This window comes from Hemicordylus capensis, chromosome 13 (assembly GCF_027244095.1).
Source record: "Hemicordylus capensis ecotype Gifberg chromosome 13, rHemCap1.1.pri, whole genome shotgun sequence".
In the NCBI taxonomy this organism is placed as follows: domain Eukaryota; kingdom Metazoa; phylum Chordata; class Lepidosauria; order Squamata; family Cordylidae; genus Hemicordylus; species Hemicordylus capensis.
Genome location: NC_069669.1, coordinates 17,284,740 through 17,307,717, shown reverse-complemented (window position 1 = coordinate 17,307,717; position 22,978 = coordinate 17,284,740). Strand labels below are relative to the sequence as shown.

General features: G+C 46.8%; 1 long non-coding RNA gene across 1 annotated transcript in view; it reads left to right on the top strand.

Annotated features, from left to right (window-relative positions):
- Positions 1 to 22,978, top strand: part of LOC128336517 (uncharacterized) — a 35,446-nt gene that overhangs the window by 856 nt on the left and 11,612 nt on the right. The gene's annotated exons all lie outside the window — the stretch shown is intronic.

Genomic DNA, 22,978 nt, shown 5'->3' with positions numbered 1-22,978 from the left:
TGTAACAATGCCAAGGTTTAAAACCCCAAAAACCGGGGGATTCGGGGCGTCTTTCCTGGTAGGCCGCGAGGCACAGGAAAGAGCCACCAGCGCTGGTTTTGGTTCAATAAATGGTGACTATTGCTTCCTTCAATCATCCTTGTCTGTCTGGTTTGTGATAACTGGGCTCTCCCAGGTAACAGCCACTCCATTTTTACGGCACTGGAACAAAACTTGGCAGTTATGTCATTCGTATGAGCTGTCTCCGCCATGGACATCATGCCTCTCAGACTGAGAGAAAGAAAACCTACAGCAATAATCTTAAGTCTGTTGAAGGGAAAATACTGGAAAGGGTGTCCCTGGACGGGAGGAGCAGTTGCCGAAACAAATTTATAAATGCTGTGTGCTCCTGAGGCTGACGTTGTCAACTAGAATTGGCATGCCCCCTGGAATAAGCATCTCACCCAGATTGCTTAGCCCACCCATATTCACCCATATTCCAGCTTTCTTTCTTTCTTTCTTTCTTTCTTTCTTTCTTTCTTTCTTTCTTTCTTTCTAGCTAAGCTCTAGCCCTTGTAGAAGCAGAGTTGTGGAGCAAAACGTGCAGTCACTGCTCAAAAATCATTTTCAAGCCAATTTACATAACATGCAAATCAGGCACCCGGATTTAGAAAGCCAGAATCCGGCAACCCTAGAACATAAGAACAGCCCTGCTGGATCAGGCTCAAGGAGGCCCATCTAGTCCAGCATCCTGTTTTACACAGTGGCCCACCAGATGCCACTGGGAAGCCCACAGGCAAGAGATATGTGCATGCCCTCTCTCCTGCTGTTGCTCCCCTGCAACTGGTATTCAGAGGCATCCTGCCTTTGAGGCTGGAGGTGGCCCACAGCCCTCTGACTAGTAGCCGTTGATAGACCTCTCCTCCATGAAGTTCTCCAAACCCCTCTTCAAGCCATCCAGGTTGTTGGCTGTCACCACATCTTGGGGCAGAGAATTCCACAAGTGGATTATGGGTTGTATGAAAAAATACTTCCGTTGGTTGGTCCTAGATTTCCCGGCAATCAATTTCATGGGATGACCCCTGGTTCTAGTGTGATGTGAGAGGGAGAAGAATTTCTCTCTCTCCACTTTCTCCACTCCATGCATGATTTCGTAGACTTCTATCATGTCTCCCCACAGTCGTCTTTTTTCTGAACCAAATAGCCCCAGGTGTTGTAGTCTTGCCTCATAAGGAAGGTGCTCTAGGCCTTTTAAGTCAATGGACACATATTCCTCAGTTGGGTCATATCGGGGAGTGGGGCAGGGCGGGCGGGGTGGGGGGGGGCAGTGAAGACCACACATTTTCCGGCCCACTCTCTTTTCTCCACAACCTATGACTGTTTGTTCCATACCGTTCAATGGGCCCACATGCATACTGTGTATTGCTAGAAAGCACAGCGGTTGTTTGCTTTTGCAGGTGACCGTTTGACTTGTGCTGATAACGTTGCTATAGTTATTTAGGACTTTTTAAAGAACGCTTGTTCTTTAAAAAGCATATGACTTTCCTGCTGTCTAATCTTGACTGTATCCAAGTAACCCAGCCTTTGAAAGTTGCCTGCCTCCCCTGAAGTGGTGACCCTTCTACAGCTGAGGAGAAAGCAGTTTCCATATCACAAAGGCACTCAAAGTACAATATTTACTGTCTTTTTATTTCAAGAACAACAACAGGCAGGCCTCCGCAGGCTTGTGATACATGTTTCCTTGATGCATTGCAGGGATTCTCAACCTTGGGTTGCTAGATGTTGTTGTTAGACTATAACTCACATCATCCCCAGTGGCTTGTGGCTGCTGTGGGAGATGGAAGATGTAGTCCAAGAACTGAGAATCTTGGTGACCAAGGCTGAGAATCCTTGATGATGGTGGTGGTGGTGGTGATATTTTTTCCACCAGTACCTGCTTCCTGTCCAACTTATGGAACAGCCCGTCACAGAATGGCCCCTATGAAATGGAATTGGTTACAAAATGGCCACCATGGAATGGAATGGGTTACAAAATGGCCACCATGGAATGGAATGGGTGGCAAAATGGCCGCCATGGAATGGAATGGGTTACAAAATGGCAGCTCAGAAACAGAACCAAGTCACCATTACCTGCTGTGCCCCATACTGGGGACAAACAAGAGGGCCAGGTCATAGGCGTCATGCACAGTTGCTTGTGAGCTTCCAAAAGCTCATCATGCCTGCTTTTCATATAGCATAACAAAACTAAGCAGCTCTACATGCTATAAAAATGAACCCTTTTGCAGTCTGGCTCCTCACACACCCTTTTGCAGTCGCAGGATGCCTTTGGGATTCCCCTGCTAACTGGGCAAAGAGACACCTTTTAAAAGTGGTGATTCTCTTTATTTAAGCCACCTAAATAAAGGTGCTGTGGGGAAATGACTTGACTAGCAAGCCAGAGGTTCCCGGTTCAAATCCCCACTGGTAATGGGAAACACCTCTGTCAGGCAGCAGCAATATAGGAAGATGCTGAAAGGCATCCTCTCATACTGCACGGGAGGAGGCAATGGTCAACCCCTCCTGTATTCTACCAAAGACAACTGCAGGGCTCTGTGGTCGCCAGGAGTCGACACTGACTCGATGGCACACTTTACTTTACCTCTTTATTTAGCAGGGGGAGAGCAACTGGCACTATCCATCCCCAGCATGCCTCGATTGGCTGTTACTGGTGTTTCTCTTATGCCTCTTTTTTAGATTGTGAGCCCTCTGGGGGACAGGAGCCATTTTATTTATTTATATCTGTGTAAACCACTTTGGGAGAACTTTTGTTGAAAAGCGGCATAAACCTTCTCTCCCCCCCACTCCTTTTTCTTCCTAGTAAAGTAAAAGGTAGAGTTGTGCCATTGAGTCGTTGTCAACTCCTGGTGACCAGAGAGCCCTGTGGTTGTCTTTGGTAGAATACAGGAGGGGTTTACCATTGCCTCCTCCCACACAATATGAGATGATGATGATGATTATTATTATTTATTTTAACATTGTAATTGTAATTGTAATTTTATTTACAGTCATTGACCAAACAGAGAGTAAAAACTAATAGACATTAAAATGTGTGTGTGTGTGTGTGTGTGTGTGTGTACACACACACACACACACACAAACACACACACAGAGTGTAGAATTAGGATGATATCCCATTATAGCTCTTAAAAGCAATATAACTAAACTTAGCTACAGAAATAGAGATTGAAGCATCTTTATCTGAGAGCAGATGTTTTACAAGATTATCATCGGATTGATCTACCAGTTTACATATTAAAGGAGCAATAAGGCGTTCCCTAGGATATAAATGGAATTTATAATGGAGAAGAATGTGTGCAACAGTTTCCGTATCTCCTGACCCACAACTACAGTGTCGTTCTTCTAAAGGCACACCCTGAAACCTCCCAGCTAGAAGTGCAGATGGAAAGGAGTTAACCCTTACTCTCGTAAATATCCATCGAAACTTAGAGAAAGTGATTGTCGACAGATATTTTGCGGGGGAAAGGTCCATCTTAGTTCTTATTACTCTATAAAACTCTGGAAGTACAGCCCAGTTTTCTTGGATCTCAATATCAACAAGGCATTGTCTCACTACTCTTTTTGTATTCGCTAGACCCAGTTCCAGCAATTGAGCAGGATCTAAGCCTAGAAAGGTGAGTTTGTTACTTACTGTAGCACACCATAGTGACTGGGGACTCGCTGAAAGAAACTCAGGAATTAAACCAACTGGTTGCAGATGTATTTTCAACCAAAAATAGATAATTAGAAGCCAGGCCCAAGATTCAATTTTTATAAAGCCAGCCTCTGTCCTTAAAATCACATTCGCTGTACATTTTGGAGTGCCAAATAAGTTCCTCAAGAACCCTGATTGGCTTATTTCCAGAATGTCAAACCTTGAGTATGGACCTAATTGAATACCATACAATAATTGCAGAATGACCTTTGCAGTATAGAGCTTTAAAGCAGCTGGAATGAAGCCTGCACCCTGAGTTCTAAAAAATCTTAAAATTGCTGCTGTGCAAGGCAGGAATTTCCTTTTGCTATTTATTTATTTATTTTACATTTATATCCCACTCTTCCTCCAAGGAGCCCAGAGCGGTGTACTACATACTTGAGTTTCTCTTTCACAACAACCCAGTGAAGTAGGTTAGGCTAAGAGGGAAGTGATTGGCCCAGAGCCTTTCAGCATCTTCCTGTATCACTGCTGCCCAATATAACATACCAATGGGGATTCAAACCAGCAACCTCTTGCTCCCTAGGCAAGTTACTTCCTCACTGTGCCATTCTGTTTATTATTATTACTGTAATTTAATTTGCGTAGCCGATGGCCATTACCACAAATTGACACAAACAGTCCCAGAAAGGAAAGTTTCAAACTTAAAAATCACACAAAGATGACCACAAAATTATTACCAGCATGATCATCCATACCTGCCAACATGTCCCTAGTTTTCCCAATCACCTGAATGGGAAAATAGGGATATGTTGGCAGCTATGCATCCTCATCAATATTTATATACTGCTTATATCCAGCAACAAGAAAGTCCTCAAAGTGATTTGTGCCAAAAAAGGAATCAGATGGTTCCTTGTCCCCAGAGGACTCAAAATTGTTTTTATTCTGCAAAATGGTTTTGTTTTTAGTCTGTGTCATTGGTTTTAATTCTTCTTATTCTGTGAAATTGTTTTTGTTCTGTTTTATATTGGTCAGACTCTGTACATTAGAGAGACACATTTCAGGCAGTATATTGATATGACAAATCAATCAATCAAATTAAAATCAGGACAACATAAAGTAGACACCAGCAACAGCCACTGCAGAGCCACTTGATTCAACTTATTTATTTGAGTTATATACCGCCCTTCCAAAAATAGTTCAGGGCAGTATATTTTGCTGGCTGGCACAGGACCCATTTCTCCCTCCCTGCTAAATATAAAGGCCACCACTTTCAAAAGAGCCTCTTTGCACAGCAAGCAGGAGTTGCGTCTCCATGATGCATTCCTTCCATTTGTTTCATTTCTCCCAGGTCCCTTCACAGGGGCGTAACTATGATAGGGCAAGGAGAGGCAGTTGTCTGGGGGCCCACTGCCTTGGGGGGCCCCTCAGAGGCAAGTCACACGACTGACTCCCCCAGCCGCGCACCCACCCGGGCTTCCTTCGGTTGGATTCATCCTCCGAAACTGATGTGAGTGTTAAGACCTGGAGCTACCAAAACAGCTTGTCTTTCTCTAGTACCATTAAATTAATAATAATAATAATAATAATAATAATAATAATAATAATAATACAGTTATATCTGGGCCACACAATACACCAGATATAACTGTAGTTGAGAAGAAAGAAAAACAAGTGAAAATAATCGACATAGCAATACCAGGGGATAGCAGAATGGAAGAAAAAGAAATAGAAAAAATCACCAAATACAAAGATCTACAAATTGAAATTGAAAGGCTGTGGCAGAAAAAGACCAAAATAATCCCAGTGGTCATTGGCGCCCTGGGTGCAGTCCCAAAAGACCTTGAAGAGCACCTCAACACCAGAGGGGCCACAGAAATCACCATCAGCCAATTACAAAAAGCAGCTTTACTGGGAACAGCCTATATTTTGCGACGATATCTATAATAACCAACAGTACTGATGATAAAATTCAGCCATCCCAGGTCCTTGGGAAGGACTCACTGTTTGGATAAAAACAAACCAGTCAATAACACCTGTCTGACTGTGTAAACAAGAAATAATAATTACATTTATAGCCCGCTCTTCCTCCAAGGAGCCCAGAGCGGTGTACTACATACTTGAGTTTCTCTTTCACAACAACCCTGTGAAGTAGGCTAGGCGGAGAGAGAAGTGACTGGCCCAGAGTCACCCAGCAAGTCTCATGGCTGAAGGGGGATTTGAACTCCGGTCTCCCCGTTCCTAGTCCAGCACTCTAACCACTACACCACACGCATCATCTACAATGTACAAAACCCTTTAAAAAAGTAATGCAGGATGATGTTCTATTGTGGCATATAGGTGTTTTATATATGTGTGTGTGTATCACTCTGCTTTTTGTTACCCCTATTCAGCCTCATTTCAGACTTCTTTACTTCATGAGCTGAGCTTCAGTGGCGGCAGGGGGCATTTTAAAATCTGGTCTCTGGGCCCCCTCCAACCTTGCTATGCCCCTGTCCCTTCCAGCAATTTCCTGCACGCCCCTAGCCAAGCACAGGGTTAATCTGGTCACCTGGTCTTGAGGAAGGGCTCACTAAGTGCACCTGTGCTGTCTGCCTTCAGGAAAAAGCCCCCCCCCCCCGCCGGCTCCCTGTTCTTGCATCTGAGTCCGGTCCTCTTGTTTACAGGCCAGTTTAAACAGGGGGCCACTCTTCCCAGGGTCTGAAAAGTCTTTGTGGGCAAGGGGCTGGCATTTCTGAGGGGCAATATTTGGACTCTTTCGCGGTATTTTTTGTGCCAGGTGGCTTTGTTTCCTCTCTGCTCTGCGCCCCCACCCCGAGGGGGCCATGTTTGTTTATGCACTTCTTAGCCGGTCTTTTTCACCCGCTAGGTTTCAGGTGTTGTACAAAAGTGTTCGGGTTATGTTGTCCTTTAGGGTTGATTTGGAGTTCTGTGTTGCATTAGGCTTGAAGCACGGCACGTTTTATGTACAGCTTAATGTTTTGTCCGTTGCTTTTTATATTGGTTTTATAGTTGTATAATGTGGTGCCTCCTCCGTGATGAAGATTTTCAGAATGTCTCTGGGGCAAAATAAATCTCCTTTCTGTGGCACCTTAAGAGGTTACTGCCCTCGGCTGTGCCATTTTCATGGGGAGGTCGTCTTCCCTACTTTTTCTTATGATAGAAAGGTTTGCGAGGCTGTTGGTTCAAATCCCCACTGGTATGTTTCCCAGAATATGGGAAATTCCTATATTGGGCAGCAGCGAGATAGGAAGATGCTGGAACATAGGAACATAGGATGCTGCCATATACTGAGTCGGACCATTGGTCTATCTACCTCAGTATTGTCTGCACAGACTGGCAGCGGCTTCTCCAAGGTTGCAGGCAGGAGTCTCTCTCAGCCCTATCTTGGAGATGCTGCCAGGGAGGGAACTTGAAAACTGTCTGCTCTTTGCAGAGCGGCTCAGTCCCCTGAAGGGAATCTCTTCCAGTGCTCACACATCAAGTCTCCCATTCATATGCAACCAGGTTGGACCCTGCTTAGCTAACGGGACAAGCCATGCTTGCTAGAGAAGACCAGCTCTCCTGCTGAAAGGCATCATCTTATACTGTGCGGGAGGAGGCCATGGTCAACCCCTCCTGTATTCTACCGAAGACAACCACAGGGCTCTGTGGTCGCCAGGAGTCTACACCGACTCAACAGCACAATCTTTCCTCCCCCCGCCCCTTAACCATGGGTCCCCAGAGACATTGTTGGACTACAAGTCCCATCATCCCCAGCCTGGCTATGGTGGCGGGGTAATGGGACTTGTAGTCCAATGGCACCTGGGGTTGGGAACCCAAGGCTAAGAACTTCTGGGTTAGTGAATAAGCACTGTAAATTCAGTTTGCTCTAAAACAACAAAGACATCCAGGGGCATAGCTAGGGGAGAAGGGGCTTTTGTTCGCCCCTTTCCTCAGTGGCCCCGCAACATGAGGGAGATAATGAAGAAAGGGAGGGGTGGAGCTGGGGGGGGGCAGGTACCTGGAACTTGTCCGCTCAATTATAGCTACACCCGTGAATACATCCCTGAGATGGTCCCAGATATTCCCCAGCATTTCCCCCAGATATAGTCCCAGATATTTCCCCCCGTTCAGTTCCTCCCCCAAATGTTTCACTATATTAATACATGGCATGAACTGAACTTCTCCAGGGTTGCGTTCATATTTTCACTTACATGAGCCCAGCGTGGTTAAAATATGGTTATTTTGTATCTCCTTTTTGATATGAGTAATGCTGGATTTGTTAATACACCTGTGTTATAGGATACATTTTTGTGGAGGCCATACTGCTGATTGGGTTAAATGCATAGCTTGGCCTTTGCATGGTTTTTATTAATAATTATTATTATTTCTTGTTTACACAGTCAGACAGGTGTTATTGACTGGTTTGTTTTATCCAGACATGGAGTCCTTCCCAAGGACCTGGGATGCCAGAATTTTATCATCAATACTGTTGGTTATTATAGATATCATCGCAGAATATAGGCTGTTCCCAGTAAAGCTGCTTTTTGTAACTGGCTGGTGGTGATTTCTGTGGCCCCTATGGTGTTGAGGTGCTCTTCAAGGTCTTTTGGGACTGCACCCAGGGCGCCAATGACCACTGGGATTATTTGGGTCTTTTTCTGCCACAGCCTTTCAATTTCAATTTGTAGATCTTTGTATTTGGTGATTTTTTTCTATTTCTTTTTCTTCTATTCTGCTATCCCCTGGTATTGCTATGTCGATTATTTTGACTTGTTTTTCTTTCTCCTCAACTACAGTTATATCTGGTGTATTGTGTGGCAGATGTTTGTCTGTTTGTAGTCGGAAGTCCCATAATATTTTTACATCTTCATTTTCTTCCACTTTTTCAATTTTATGGTCCCACCAATTCTTGGCTACAGGTAGCTTGTATTTTTTGCAGATGTTCCAGTGTACCATCCCAGCTACCTTGTCATGCCTTTGTTTGTAGTCAGTCTGTGCAATCTTTTTACAACAGCTGATCAGGTGGTCCACGGTTTCATCTGTTTCTTTACAAAGGCTGCACTTGCTGTTTGTGGTGGATTTTTCGACTTTGGCTCTTATTGCATTTGTTCTTAGTGCCTGTTCTTGTGCAGCCAGTATTGAACCCTCTGTTTCTTTCTTCAAGTTGCCATTCTTAAGCCATTGCCAGGTCTTGGTGATGTCTGATTTTCCACTTATATTGTGCAAATATTGACCATGCAGGGGCTTATTTCTCCATTTTTCTGCTCGGTTCTTGACTTGTTCTTTCTTGTAGGCCTGCTTTGTTTCATTGGTGTTGAATAGTTTCTCGTTCTTGACCATTTTAAGTGCATCTTCTTCACTGTCCTTGATATATTCTTCAAGGCCTCTTTTCTCCTCCTCTACTGTTTGATGGACTTGCAGCATTCCTCTTCCACCTGAGCTGCGAGCGAGGTACAGCCTATCTACATCATCATCATCATCATCATCATCAACATTATTAAAATACAAATAGCATTAGGGTTGCCTTATTCTGGCTTTCCAAATCCGGGTGCCTAATTTGCATGTTATGAAAATTGGCTTGAAAATAATTTTTGAGCAGAATAGTGACTGCATGTTTTGCTCTATAACTCCGCTTCTCCAAGGGCTAGAGCTTAGCTCCCCGCCCCTTTTTTTTCTTTCAAAAAAAATGAAAGCTGAAATCTCTCTGGATCTGGGTGTGCTTAGCAATCTAGGTGAGATGCTTAAAATCCAGGTGAAACCCAAAACTCTGTGGGGGGGGCATGGCAACTCTAAATAGCACCCACTCCAGGTTGGGACCACAGCACAGGGGAAGGGGCTTTCATCCTGCCCCTTTTGCCCTTACTGCTCATAACTAGAATTTTCCCCAGGAAGAAAGCTCCCAATAAGAGCCAGCATGGTGTAGTGGTTAGAGTGCTGGATTAGGACCGGGGAGACCCGAATTCAAATCCCCATTCAGCCATGAGACTTGTTGGGTGACTCTGGGCCAGTCACTTCCCTCTCAGTCTAACCTACTTCACAGGGTTGTTGTGGGGAGAAACTTAAGTATGTAGTACAATGCTCTGGGCTCCTTGGAGAAAGAGCGGGATATAAATGTAAAATAAATAAATAAATAGCAAAAGGAAATTCCTGCCTGGAGAAATAACAGCTTTGGAGGACCCAAATCATGGTTGTAGCAGAAGCAAATGGTTAAAGCCCTCCCCCCCCGCCCCCCGCTGAAGCCCCAGTCCCCACCCCATTTCCATTAGGAATTTGCATTTCCATTAGAAATGCAAACAGCAAATGCCGCTAAAGTGCATTTAGCATTTCATAGACTTAGGTCCCCAGATGTTGTTGGACTAGATATCTGGAGACCCAAGTCTGAGAACCTTTGAATAAAGTTAAGTCTGGTCCCTTGAAAAACAAGTTTCTTCAAGCATCAAAGAGGATGGATATATGTTAGATTTGTAGGGACTGATGTCATAGAGGGTTCACTCATTTCGCTCAATGCTGAAATTCTGAATGTGGTTTCAAGAAGATTTGAAGCACTTTAACTCACATTGGAATGGCCAGATTTACCCCAAAGTCCCTGCGAGTTATCAGGGAGCAGTTCACGCACAATTTGGGTTTTTCACTGCACGTTAAGAGTGTAGCTCGATTTATATTTGGGGTAAAAAAAAAAATCCGCTATTTGTGTTGTTTTTGGGGGACAACTTTGAGTTTGCTGTGAAGCTGCCCAGTAAACTCACGGTAAGGTCTGCTGTGTGTAAAAGTCTCAGGGGAGCCTTCTCCAGGTCTCTGAGGCTGGTGTTTCCTAGGGATTTAAAGGAAAATTGATTTTTAAAAATTACTAAGCCACTAGCAATTATTTTGTCATTTAAGGATAATAGCTTGGGGACATGCTAGATAATAGAAGAAAAAGCAAGTGTGCGATCCACTTATTTTAAAAAGAGGAGGGGGTACAATCAATAGTGTTAGAACACTAGGGTGGTTGTCTTAGGGGGATAGCTGTTATGTGCATCTTAAAAACAAAATACAATTCCTGCAGTAATCATGTGCTGATTAAGTCAATATGACCTCGGTGCTGGTACATTACCAGCTATTTTTCGGTGGTATGAGCAATCTAATTCCAGCCCCAGAACCCCAGTTTTGTCCTTGGTATTTGAAAAGGCCTTATTTCAGGAAGGCAGGGTTCATCACTATGTTCGAAAGTTGATATTGCCATTTTTATGACGTTAGTTTAAAACACATACTTTCTGCTAGCGAAGAGAGACTTTCCCTTCTGCTCCTGGACTTTTTGGTCTGCTCTTTCTGAATTCTGCTTTAACTAGGGGATGTATAGAGTTGTTTTCAGAAATGCACCCTGTGCAGGTTGCCACAGTGAATAGTTTATGCCCTTCGTTTATGGATTCTCGAATGTGGGTCCCCGGATGTTATTGGACAGCAACCCCCAGATGCTGAGGATGCATGAGAGCCAATGTTTTAAAAAGTACATAAAATACGAAAAATGCAGTAGAAGCTACACAGGCTATGTGAGAGACAGCTAAAGTACATGTGCATTGGAGAGAGAGTCAGTCTGGAAGCTGGAATGCAAAAACCGATGACCACAATCCCAGTTGCTACAGAAGAACAGCCTTGCTGTGTCAGGCCAAAGGCCCATCTAGTCCAGCATCCTGTTTCCCACAGTGGCCCAGCAGATGCCACTGGGAAGCCCACAAGCCAGGAGATGAAGGCATGTCTCCTCTCCTGCTGTTGCTCCCCTGCAGCTGAGGACTTTCCAGAGGGCCCCTTGAGATGGCTTCACCACGTCTAGGCTTGCTGTCCGTTCATACAGTCTGGCTTTTGACACCATTTTGCATACAAGAAACAGTAGGATGCCGTCCGCACTTCCACAGCCTGTTCTGTATCTTTTCTTGACTTCCCACCTTGTATGTGTGCCGTGAAATAGTAGCTGGCTTTCTGAGTTTTGAGGACAGTTTGCAGGCTTGCTGGAATTACTCAGAAGTAAGTGATTTAGTTCAATGGGCTTCCTCCTAGGTAAAAGTGCATAGGATTGCAGCTGCATAAAGTGTGGCTTGCTTTTAGAGGCGTGTGTGTGTCAATCACCCTTTTTTTTGTTGTTGCATGAGTCCACTGCCCTTGTGCAAATAGTCACTCAGCCCCTCCTCCTCTTCTCCCTCAGGGAAGTGCCCTGTGTGCAGATCCAGGCTGGGTGGGTGCTTCTTGTCCTCTTCCTTTCTCTCTCTCTCTCCCCCCTCAAAGCCTCAGCGACGGAGGAAGTGGTGCAAAATCCGAAGCAGCTAACTCTAGCCGGCTTCAAAACATCAGGTCTAGATGTTGGATTTTACCCCTCTCCCTCCCACGCAGTCTGGAAAGCACCCTGGTATTCAGAAGTGTCCTGCCTCTGAACCTGGAAGCAGGGTTGTCCTCTGGGCAGGACAAAAGTGGAAGGGGGTGGGCCCCCAGCAGTGACTGATCTGCCCCAAGCCCTGCATGCTGCCATTGTGCTTTCCAGACTAGCTGCTCAACAGCAGCAAAATGCTTCGGTTCAGACAAGTCACATTCGAAGCGTAACCAGCAGGGGGAGCCGTCTTGCAGAAACTAACCACTCGAAAAAACAGCAACTTCTTTACACCGGATATACGATGTCCTAGCTCTATATCGCAGTGATTAAGTTCGCAACAAGGCACTGGAAATGTGAACGGCACCCTGCTGTCCGCGTAGGGACTGTGGTGTCACAGCGCAGGAAGTGTGGAAGCACACTTCCAAGATACGAACTGACCCCGTTGCAGGGTCTAATCTGGAAAGTGACCTAAGGCTCTCTAAGGACAGCCCTGCGGGACGGACCCTATAGCCAGAATTGTCCCCAACTACACAAAGCAGAGACTATTCTACGCAGCCCAGGAGGAGGTCCCTTGGACCAGGGATTCTCAATGTTGGGTCCCCAGATGTTATTGGACTTCAACTCCCATAATCCCCAGCCCCAGTGGCCTTTAGTTGGGGATTATGGGAGCTGAAGTCCAAAAACATCTGGAGACCCAACGTTGAGAAGCCCTGCCTTAGACTGTATTGGATTCTTTATAACACTAACCAGTCATAAGGGCAACCAACCAGTGTTCCCTCTAACAGGGATTCTCAGAGGTTGTTGACCACAACTCCCAGAATCCCCAGCTGCAATGGCTTTTGCTTGGGAATTCTGGGAGTTGTAGTCCGCAGCTGCAACCGATACGAGTTTTCTGTGTATGTGGTTAGAGCCCATGTTCTCGACAATCTCCTCAGTTGTGGAGTAGCTGCCAGAATGGAATTGATGAAAAAAGTGGGAGAAATAGAAGGAGTGTTTGGGGACATTGGCCTACTCAAGGGAGACCCTGTGGACATTGTCTTAAGACAGGATGCTAAGCCATGTAGCATCCATGCTCCCCGCAGGATTCCCATCCCCTTACTCCACAAAGTGGAAATAGAGCTGGAAAGGATGAATTAACATGGTATAATTAAAGAAATCACAGAGCCTACATAGCATGGTGTGCGCCAATGGCCCCAGTCACAAAGAAAAATGGGGAAATCCGCATATGTGTAGATCTGAAAAGGCTCGATGAAGCAGTTGTTAGAGAAAAATATGTACTCCCAACGCTGGAAGATCTACTTCCAAAAGTGACTGGAGCCAAAGTATTTTCCAACTGGATGCTTCGAGTGGCTTCTGGCAAATACCTCTGACAGATCAGAGTGCCAAACTAGCAACTTTTATAACACCCTTTGGGAGATTCTGTTTCCAGCGCTTGCCCTTCGGGATCACCAGCGCTCCTGAGATCTTCCAGAGGAAGATGACAGAACTCCTTAGGGGCATAAAAGGGGTCATCGTTTTCATGGATGACACTTCAGTGCATGGCACATCACTAGAAGAGCATGATAAAACATGATAGAGTTTTTAAGACAAGTGATTACAGAACAGGGTATGAAGCCATGCCCCGAGAAAGTAAAAGCCATTAGAAACTTAAAAGCACCTACAAACGCCACTGAATTGAGATGCTTTCTAGGAATGGTGAGTTATCTCAGTCGATACCTGCAGGACCTCTCCACAGAGACACAGCCACTAAAAACCTGCTACTGGGATCCGATACATCTTGGAGCTGGGGTCCAGATCAAAAGGCCTCCTTTATGAAAATAAAGGACATGATCTCAAATGCCCCAGTTTTGCACCTCCATGATCCTAACAAGCCTACAATGATGCAAGCAGTTACAGACTGGGTGGTGTTCTACTCCAGTTACACTGGTCAGAGTGGATGCTGGTTGCATTCTGCTCTAGGACTCTTATAGAAACAGAACGATGTTATGCACAGATAGAGAAAGAATGCCTAGCCAGTGTTTTGGCATGTGAAACCTTCTACAGATATTCGTGTAGTCTACCATCCACCATCCACCATTAACTGCCCAGAGACGAAAGTTTGGGTGGTATTTAAATGTGATGAATAAATAAAAATAAACAAATACCATCCTTCAGACTGCTCACTGACCACAAACCCTTGGCGACCCTAATCAAGGGGAAAGATTTGGATCAAGCACCACTGTCTTTTGATAAGAATGACGATGTTCAACCCAACAGCTGAATATGTTCCAGGGGGAAAGCTGGTACTTGCAGACGCCTTATCACATAGTCCCATACAGCAGGAAATCTCCAATGACCTAGAGGAGGAGGTACAAGCTTATGTTGATGCAGTACACATATTCACGGAAACATCTGACAGGCGGCTTCTTCAGTTCAGAACAGCTACTCAACAGGATTCAGAACTGGAAAACGCCCAGGCGCTCTTCTCAGAGTGGCCCCATCCCTAAGAGGAGTATCTTCCAGTGCTCACACATGTAGTCTCCCATTCCAGTGCAAACCAGGGCAGATCCTGCTTAGCAAAGGGGATCATTCATGCTTGCTGCCACAAGACCAGCTCTGCGCCACGGCAGTGCACTCCTGTGCTTCAGCCCAGAGTCTTAATGCATCCATTCAGGGACCGTTGCTAAAACTGCAGCCAGGACACAAAACTTAGGAGTGTGCAATCAGCATTTGGATCTAAAATCCACGGATCCAGGAGCAAGCACGTCTCAGCTCTGTTCAGTCCTTCTCCAGTGCCCAGCCCACAGTTTTGCCTTAAAGTCCCCCAGGAGGACTTGTTCTCGACGTGCTGTTATTGTACCCGAGCTAGTTAAGTCACTTTCTATTGAAAGGCTGCCAGCTCAGCTCCATTGGCATCTAACCCCCCCCCCACATTTCCTCCCCTCCATGCTCTGTAATTTCTTAGTGAGGAGTGAGAGAATTAGAGACAGTCTGTAGCCAGAACTGCAACTCAAAGCCCATGTATCTTTGGCAACAAAGAATGGTTCCGTTGCGGGCTCATCTGCACTCCACGCCATCAAACACGGTCACAGAGGAACAATCCGTCACAGCGGCTTGGCTTCTGTGGGGCGGCTTCAGCTGGGAAATGGTTCTGATAGCAGTGGATGGAGCTGACTGAGTGGTTGGTCATCCCATGGCATGGATCAGCTGTGCAGCAGAACGGTGTGTGGTTTCCAGGAAAGACCTCTGTGCAGAGTAGGGTTGCCATCTCCCCCAGAATTTCGGTTAGCCCCTGGATTTTGGCTCCTCCACCTGGCTGCTAAATTCCACCCGGATTCACACGGATTTCAATGCACTGCCCGGATTGCCCGGATTTTACTCTGGATCTGATCACAGGGGAGGGCAGAGAAGGGGGGGGGAGTAGACATACCTGTTGAATGAATGAATGAATGAATGAATGAAATACAAATTGCTACACCATTTGCATAATATGCAAATTAGGCCACCCAGATTTTGAATATGGCAGCCCTGGTTAGGAGGTGCTCTTCCCCCTGGACTTCTGGGCCGAAGTCCAAGGCCTCCACACTCCCTGCCCCCCCCCATTCTCTTTAGTTTGTCCCTGGTGATGTGGCCATCTTGCTATGCAGCCGGACTGAATTGCGCCAGGCGGCCATGCGTGACGGTGACCTGTGCCAGGCGTGACCTCTGCTTTAGAGACAGAGGGAGGTGTGGGGCAAGAAAGATGTGGGAATATGTAACATAGTGTGTCGAAATGTTTCTGCGAATGCATATTTGCAATTGCATCAAAATACCTGTTTTGTATTCTTACATGCTTGTGAGTTTAGTTGCTGCTTGTGCCCTTAAGAAGCCATGTGTTAAAAATACTGCCTTTGTCATGGGGTGTGTGTGTGGGGGGTGTGTGTGTTATGATGCTTAAATTGTAGCGGGGAGCGGGGTGGGCTCCAAAGACCTTTAGGTCCAGGCTCCAAAATTACCAAGGTGTACCTCTATGTGCTTGAGGCAGACAGAGAGGAGAGCTGGTCTTGTGGTAGCAAGCATGACTTGTCCCCTTAGCTAAGCAGGGTCTGCCCTGGTTGCATATGAATGGGAGACTAGAAGTGTGAGCACTGGAGGAGATTCCCCTCTTAGGGGATGGAGCCGCTCTGGGAAGAGCAGAAGGTTCCAAGTTCCCTCCCTGGCAGCATCTCCAAGAGTGGGCCAAGAGAGATTCCTGACTGCAACCTCGGAGAAGCTGCTGCCAGTCTGTGAAGACAATACTGAGCTAGATAGTTGGAGTTGCACACACAGAGAGGCCATTCACACAACCTCCGGCTGCTTGGAAGGCGGGAGCTCGCCTGCCTTCTCCCCCAGACAAACAGCGGCCGCCTGCTCCTCCTCCGCTGTGCTCACATGAGTGGCGGCGTGTGGCGAAGGCCAGAGTTGGGAGTGGGGGGACTTCCCCCTCCCGTATCCCAGAGTGTCCTCCCTTCCTGCTCCTTCCCTCCCGGCTCACTCCCAGAAATGTTGGTGGGGCAGGGAGCCTTTTAACCCAGCAGCGATGGTTCTCACAATTGCCTGGGCGCTTTCCAGATTACACCCTGCAACGAGGTCACAGCGAATCTCTGAAGGGTGCTTGCACGTTTCCTGCATTGTCACACTGCAGTCCCAACGCTGACGGCGAAACCACAGTTTCGTTTAAGCTTGGCTAGACGTCAGGATTAAAAGTTGGGCTAGAGGAGGTGGAAGCGCTGGATTTGGGAGTGATCCTGGCACTCCACACGAGTAGTCCAACTCAGCTGGGGTGCCCTAGCCCAGACAGGGCTGCTCATGTGAATAGCCACATCCCAGACCTCCCAGGTTGAATCCCTTCAGTGCCCCTTTATGCCACCTGCTTGGAAGCAGGATTAATTGGAAGAGATGGAGGAGGCGCCAACTGGGTGAGCAGACCCCTCTCCCCCCCCAATTTGTTCAGCTTGGTGATGCAATTTGGAACTGGCCATCGCTGAAGCTCCTGTGCCTAAGGAAACAAGAGCTACAAAAACTGGATTGATTTATTTCACCCGGGCGCTTTCCAGGTTAGCAGCTCAACAGCAGCAAAATGCTTCCATTCAGGCAAATTGCATTCAGGACGTAAATAGCAAATAGTAAACCAATAGTAATAGTAACTGTAAATAGTAAACCAGCAGGGGGACCAGTCTCGTGAAAACTAACAACCCGAAGAAACAGCAACCTTTTCACACCGGACATACATTTTATCAATAAATCGCAGCGATTAAATTCAAAACAAGGCATCGGAAATGTGAACGGCACCCTGCTGTCAGCGTAGGGACTGCGCACAACACAGGAAGTGTGGAAGCACATCTCAGAGAATCATTGTGACTCTGTTGCAGGGTGTAATCTGGAAAGCACCCTGCTTTGTAGCTGACTTTGCCCGGTGACCTCAGAGCAAGTAATAGAAGCATTGTGTGGCTATAAAAACAGATGGTTCTCTCTCAGAGGCTTGCATGCTTGGTAGCAAGCTCCAATTGTCCCCTTTGCTGCTTCGTTTGCATTTGGACGCGAGACTATATGTGAGCATGTGAGGTCATCCCATGAAACTGAAGGCCGGGAAATTTAGGACTGAGAAAAGTGAAGTACTTTTTCACATAGTGCATAATTAATCTGTGGAACTCTCTGTCACGGGATGTAGTGATGGCCACTTGCTTGGATGGCTTTACAAGAGGCTTAGACAGATTCATGGAGGACGGGTCTTTCAGTGGCTACTGAGGCCACCTCCAGCCTCAGAGGCAAGATGCCTCTGAATACCAGTTGCAAGCGAACAACAGCATGAGAGAGGGCATGCCCTCAGCTCTTGCCTGTGGACTTCCCAGAGACATCTGATGGGCCACTGCATGAAAAAGAATGCTGGACTAGATCGGCCTTGGACCTGATCCAGCAGGGCTGTTCTTATGACTGCTGTAAGTAATTCTCCTTAGAGAAGAGCATTGACTTTTCCTGAAGAAGGTCCCAGGTTCAAATCTTGGCAGCATCTCAGGCAGGGCTGGGAGAGAGACCCCTGCCTGAGACTTTGGAGAAGCCGCTGCCAGTCAGTGTAGACCATGCTGAGCTTGATGGATCAATGCTCTGACTTGATACAAGGCAGCTTCTGTGTCCCTCTCCAGGGCTGCAATGCAATCCACATGGATAATCTTGTCATCCAAATGACTACTAATAAATACTGGCCTTCTTTTTGAGTTTCTTAAAAGGATGCCTGGAGTAGTCATGAGAAGCAAATTTAGCACTTGCGCGAGGTCCTGCTGGCCCCCAGAGTACTTTTGCTCCAGTTATGTGAGGCAGTTGTGAGACTGGTTTTCTAAACAGAGCATGCTTTACCTAGCATTGTACACAGTCCCATCAAATAACCTGCCAAGCAAGTCATATTGAACCGTGAATAAGCTGTCTTCATCTCTCTGGATGGGTCGTCACACAGCCTGCAAATACTTCCTCATCGCAAGGCCAAGTGATGTTGACAGGAAACGGCAGATTATCCCACGTTAACCAGTAAAGTGGGGAAATCCCTTTGCACGGGCGTCCTCTAGCTTCCTTTGCTAGAACCCTCGTGTCACTGACTCATGACATTTATTTATTTATTTACTTATTACATTTATATCCCGCTCTTCTTCCATGGAGCCCGGAGCGGTGTATATGGTTATGTTTATCCTCACAACAACCCTATGAGGTAGGTTAGGCTGAGAGATGTGTGACTGGCCCAGAGTCCCCCAGTGAGTTTCTTGGCTGAGTGGAGATTTGAACTCCGGTCCTAGGAACATTGGAAGCTGCCATATACTGATTCAGACCCTTGGTCCATCTAGCTCAGTATTGTCTACCCAGACTGGCAGCGGCTCCAGGCAAGAATTTCTCTCAGCCCTATCTTGGAGATGCTACTACAAAACCAGCTCTCCCTTCCAGGGTTCAGGTCTCCCTGGTCCTAGTCAACCACTCTAGCCACACCACACTGGCTCTCATATGCCCGGGAACAGCATATTCCAGGGTGGAGAGCTGGTCTTGTGGTGACTGATTGATTAAGTGCCGTCAGGTTGGTGTCCACTCTTAGCGACCACATAGATAGATTCTCTCCAGGCTGATCTGTTTCAACTTGGCCTTTAAGGTCTCTCAATATTGCATTCATTGCTGTCGTAATTGAGTCAATCCACCTTGCTGCTGGTCATCCTCTTCTTGAGGTAGCAAGCATGAATTGTCCCCTTTGCTAAGCAGGGTCTGCCCTGGCTTGCATTTGGACATGTGAACAGTGTAAGATATTCCCCTCGGGATGGGGCCACTCTCAGAAGAGCATCTGCTTGCTTGCATGCGGAAGGCTCCAAGTTCCCTCCCTGCATCTGCAAGTCAGGGCTGAGAGAGACTCCTGCCTGCATGCAGCCTTGGAGAAGCCGCTGCCAGTCTGTGCAGACTCAATATTGAGTTAGATGGACTGATGGCCTGACTCGATAGACGGCAGACTCCTATGTTCCTAGCAGTAATCCCTGCCTGCCCTGAGCCTTAAAATGCCTGCCCTGGCCTATTTAAAAGAGTTTCTGCAATGGGTAGACACACAACGCTCCAGGAATTTGTCCGCAGTTATTAGCCATGGTCATGGATTTCCAAACAAAGGCTTTTAGATCCTTTTCTGGCACACAGGTGAGGGCTGAGGAGAGAAGTGGGTCTTCTCTCATTTGCATGGGGCTGTGGAGATGGCAAGAAAGAGGGGGGCGTCCTGCTGTTCCTCACCTTCTGTTCCTGCTGTTGGCGCACAGCAGCAAGGATTCCTTCTCAGTAATGGCACTGGAAAGGAGACCTCTGGTGAGGAGATCTGTGTGGTGCTGCTAGGTGTCCTGCTTGCCAGAGGGCTGGGGCCACTCACCATTGGCCGGTGGATTTGTATGGTAGTTTTCATTTTTTTAAAAAAAAGGAGCTTCCGTGTTTAGAGAGGGATCTAATGGCGGAGCGGGGAAATAACTTGCCTAGGGAGCAAGAGGTCGCTGGTTTGAATCCCTGCTGGTCTGTTTCCCAGACTATGGGAAGCTCCTCTATCGGGCAGCAGTGATATAGGAAAGATGCTGAAAGGCATCATCTCATATTGCATGGAAGGAGGCCATGGTCAACCCCTCCTGTCTTCTACCAAAGACAACCACGGGGCTCTGTGGTCGTCCGGAGTCGACACCAACTTGACGGCACAACTTTAGTTTACTTTACTTCCATGTTTAGAGGCAGAATACTTCTGAGTATCAGATGCTGGGGACAAACAGGGTGGCTCAGAATTTCATGCCCCTATTGTGAGCCTCCATGAGGTATATGGTAGAACAACAGACTAATGGGCCGATGGTGGCCTTTTCTGAGCTAGGAAAGCAGTTATGCTCTTCTGAAATGGATGTATTGACAAATGCGTGAAGGTCTCTTCTCACTGCGTGGGAGATGGCCATGGTCAACCCCTCCTGGGTTCTGCCAAAGACAACCACAGGGCTCTGTGGGCGCCAGGAGTCCGCACATTTCCCCTTTCCCCTTATAATTTCCCCTTTCCCCTTTCACTTGACCGCACATTTTCCCTTTCCCTTTATAAGGCAGGAGTTCCCAGCCTTGGGTCATAAGAACAGAACAGCAGCCCTACTGGATCAGACCCAAGAAGGCCCATCTAGTCCAGCTTCCTGTTTCCCACAGTGGCCCACCAGATGCCTCCGAGAAGCCCACAGGTATTGTGGCTGTGTATGATGGGATTTGTATTCCAGCATCATCTGGGGAACCCAAGGCTGAGAACCCCTGCTGTGAGGACTTCCATTGCGGTCATTAATTGGAATCCCCTTGATCAGAAAGATTTGAGGTGGCTAACGACTTAAAAACCCATATGACAATCCTGTCCACTAAAATTAAGCTTAGGTTTCCAGGTAGGGGGATGCCGTGATGAGAAAACCTGCCAACGGTTTTGCAAGGCATAAAAGCCATAGAGGCCACACAGTTCCTCTTTAGGAATAGCGCCCCTCTGTTGCTTTGCTGGTCAATGACCGAATAAACTTATAACTAACCCCTCTGTTGTTGCTCCCCCGCCTGCAACTTGTATTTTGCTATCCCTCCACCCCCCACTTCCACTCCAGCTCTCTGACCCCCTTTCCCTGGGGGTATCCTCCTCCCAGCTCTCTTGCCCTCCTCCCCACCAACATTTCCCTGGCTCTCCTCCTCCTCCTCCTCCTCCTGTTTGCTCCATGTATGCACAGCTTGATCCTCATCCCCGAGGAATGGATGGCAGCCAGCCACTGACTAATGCAGGAAAAGGGAAGCAGCGTTTCCATCGGCCGCCTGAACACAGCATAGACAGGCTGCTCTCAAAGCCCCCGCAAGCGAGAGCGCTTTCATCCATCCTCTCCTCCACGTGTATATATTGCCACATGCCTTTCAGGATTTGGAAGAAGGTTCTTGTCTGGGATTTTCTTTCTGTGCCCCCAAAGCATTGATTTTCTTTCCCCCCTTTCCCCGTGTTACCCTCAGACTTGTAGACTGCGTTATTCCATGCCATTTACGTACCTGACACTCTGCCTCAGCTCTTGCTCAGCGGCCATCCGATTGATTTTCCATCCTTCCTTAAAGGGCTGTTGTAAGTGATACTGGGGGTGACATCTGTGAGGAGCTCTGAAAGGCCCGCAAAACTATGTAAATGCAAAGGATTCTTAATATTCAGCCCACAATGCAGCAAAGGTCATACTACCCTCTTTTAAGATAACAAGAAAAAAGAAAGGACAGTTTAAGAGCGTGTGGAAGTATTTTGCTTCTGAAAACAAAACAAAAGGGTCGCTTGAGCAGAAAAGCAATAAGAGGTGATAAGGTTTTATAGTCCAGAAATAACAGGCTGGGATTTCAGCCTGTGTTACGTTTTCACTGCTCCGAGTTGTTCAATCAAGAGTGTGCCTCACAAGACTCTGAGAGGTTTCTTTTTCTTCTAAAAGATGAAACAACCATTCCAAGGACATGTGCAAATTCCAGGGAAAAAGTTTTATTTTTTATTAGGTGACAGTGAAAGTGGAAGCAGAACTTAATAGGTGGTGGAACACATCCTTTAGCTAAAAGCAAGAATCCTTTGCTGCGGTCGTGTTAAACGAGATATTCGTTCTTAAAATCCACACACTGTAGTACTTTGATTTTATCTACTGCTAGCAGACATATTGAATAATATGGTCTATCACAGTCGTACAATACACTTTTCTTGCAACTTTCTTTTTCTACCTGAGAATTCAGACTTATCCATAGGCAGTAGCACAGGTGGCGAAAAGCAGAGAGGCGCCCTTACCCCTGGACTTTGGGGCCAAAGTCCAGGGCCTCCACACCCCCTGGGGCCCCCCAAATCCTCTTTAGTCTGTCCCGGGTGGTGTGGTCACCACCAGCCTGAATTACGCTCTGGTGGGCCTCTGTGTGAAACAGGATGCTGGACTAGATGGGCCCTCCTTGGGCCTGATCCAGCAGGGCTGTTCTTATGTTCTGATGTATGCTGGGCAGCTGTGTGATTGTGACTTGTGCTGGGTGCTTTTAGAGACAGAGGAGGGAGTAGGGAAAGAAATAGGTGGGATGAGAATATATTAAGTTGCGTGTTGACATGTTTCTTCTAATGCACATTTGCATCAATGCACCTGCTTTATATCCTTACATTCTCGTGAATTCAGTTGCTGCTTGAGCCCACCCAAGTGTTAAAACTACTGTGTTTGTCACTGTGTGTATGTGTGTGTTCCCATCTTGGGGTGAACTGGGCTGGATTGCTAATAATGTGTGACAGAGTCCCTTCTCCCAAGGAGCACTCTCTCATGAGAGTGGCAGGCCACAAGGACACACATGTGGGGCCAGAGGGCTTTTGCTACCCAGCCCCATTGCTAGATCCGCTCAAGCCCCAGGGACACAACTCCGACAATTCACTTCCCAAAATGCCTTGTTTGCTGTTCTTAGGGGAGAGGCTATTGCTCCATGGTAGAGTGCTGCATTGCATCTACCAG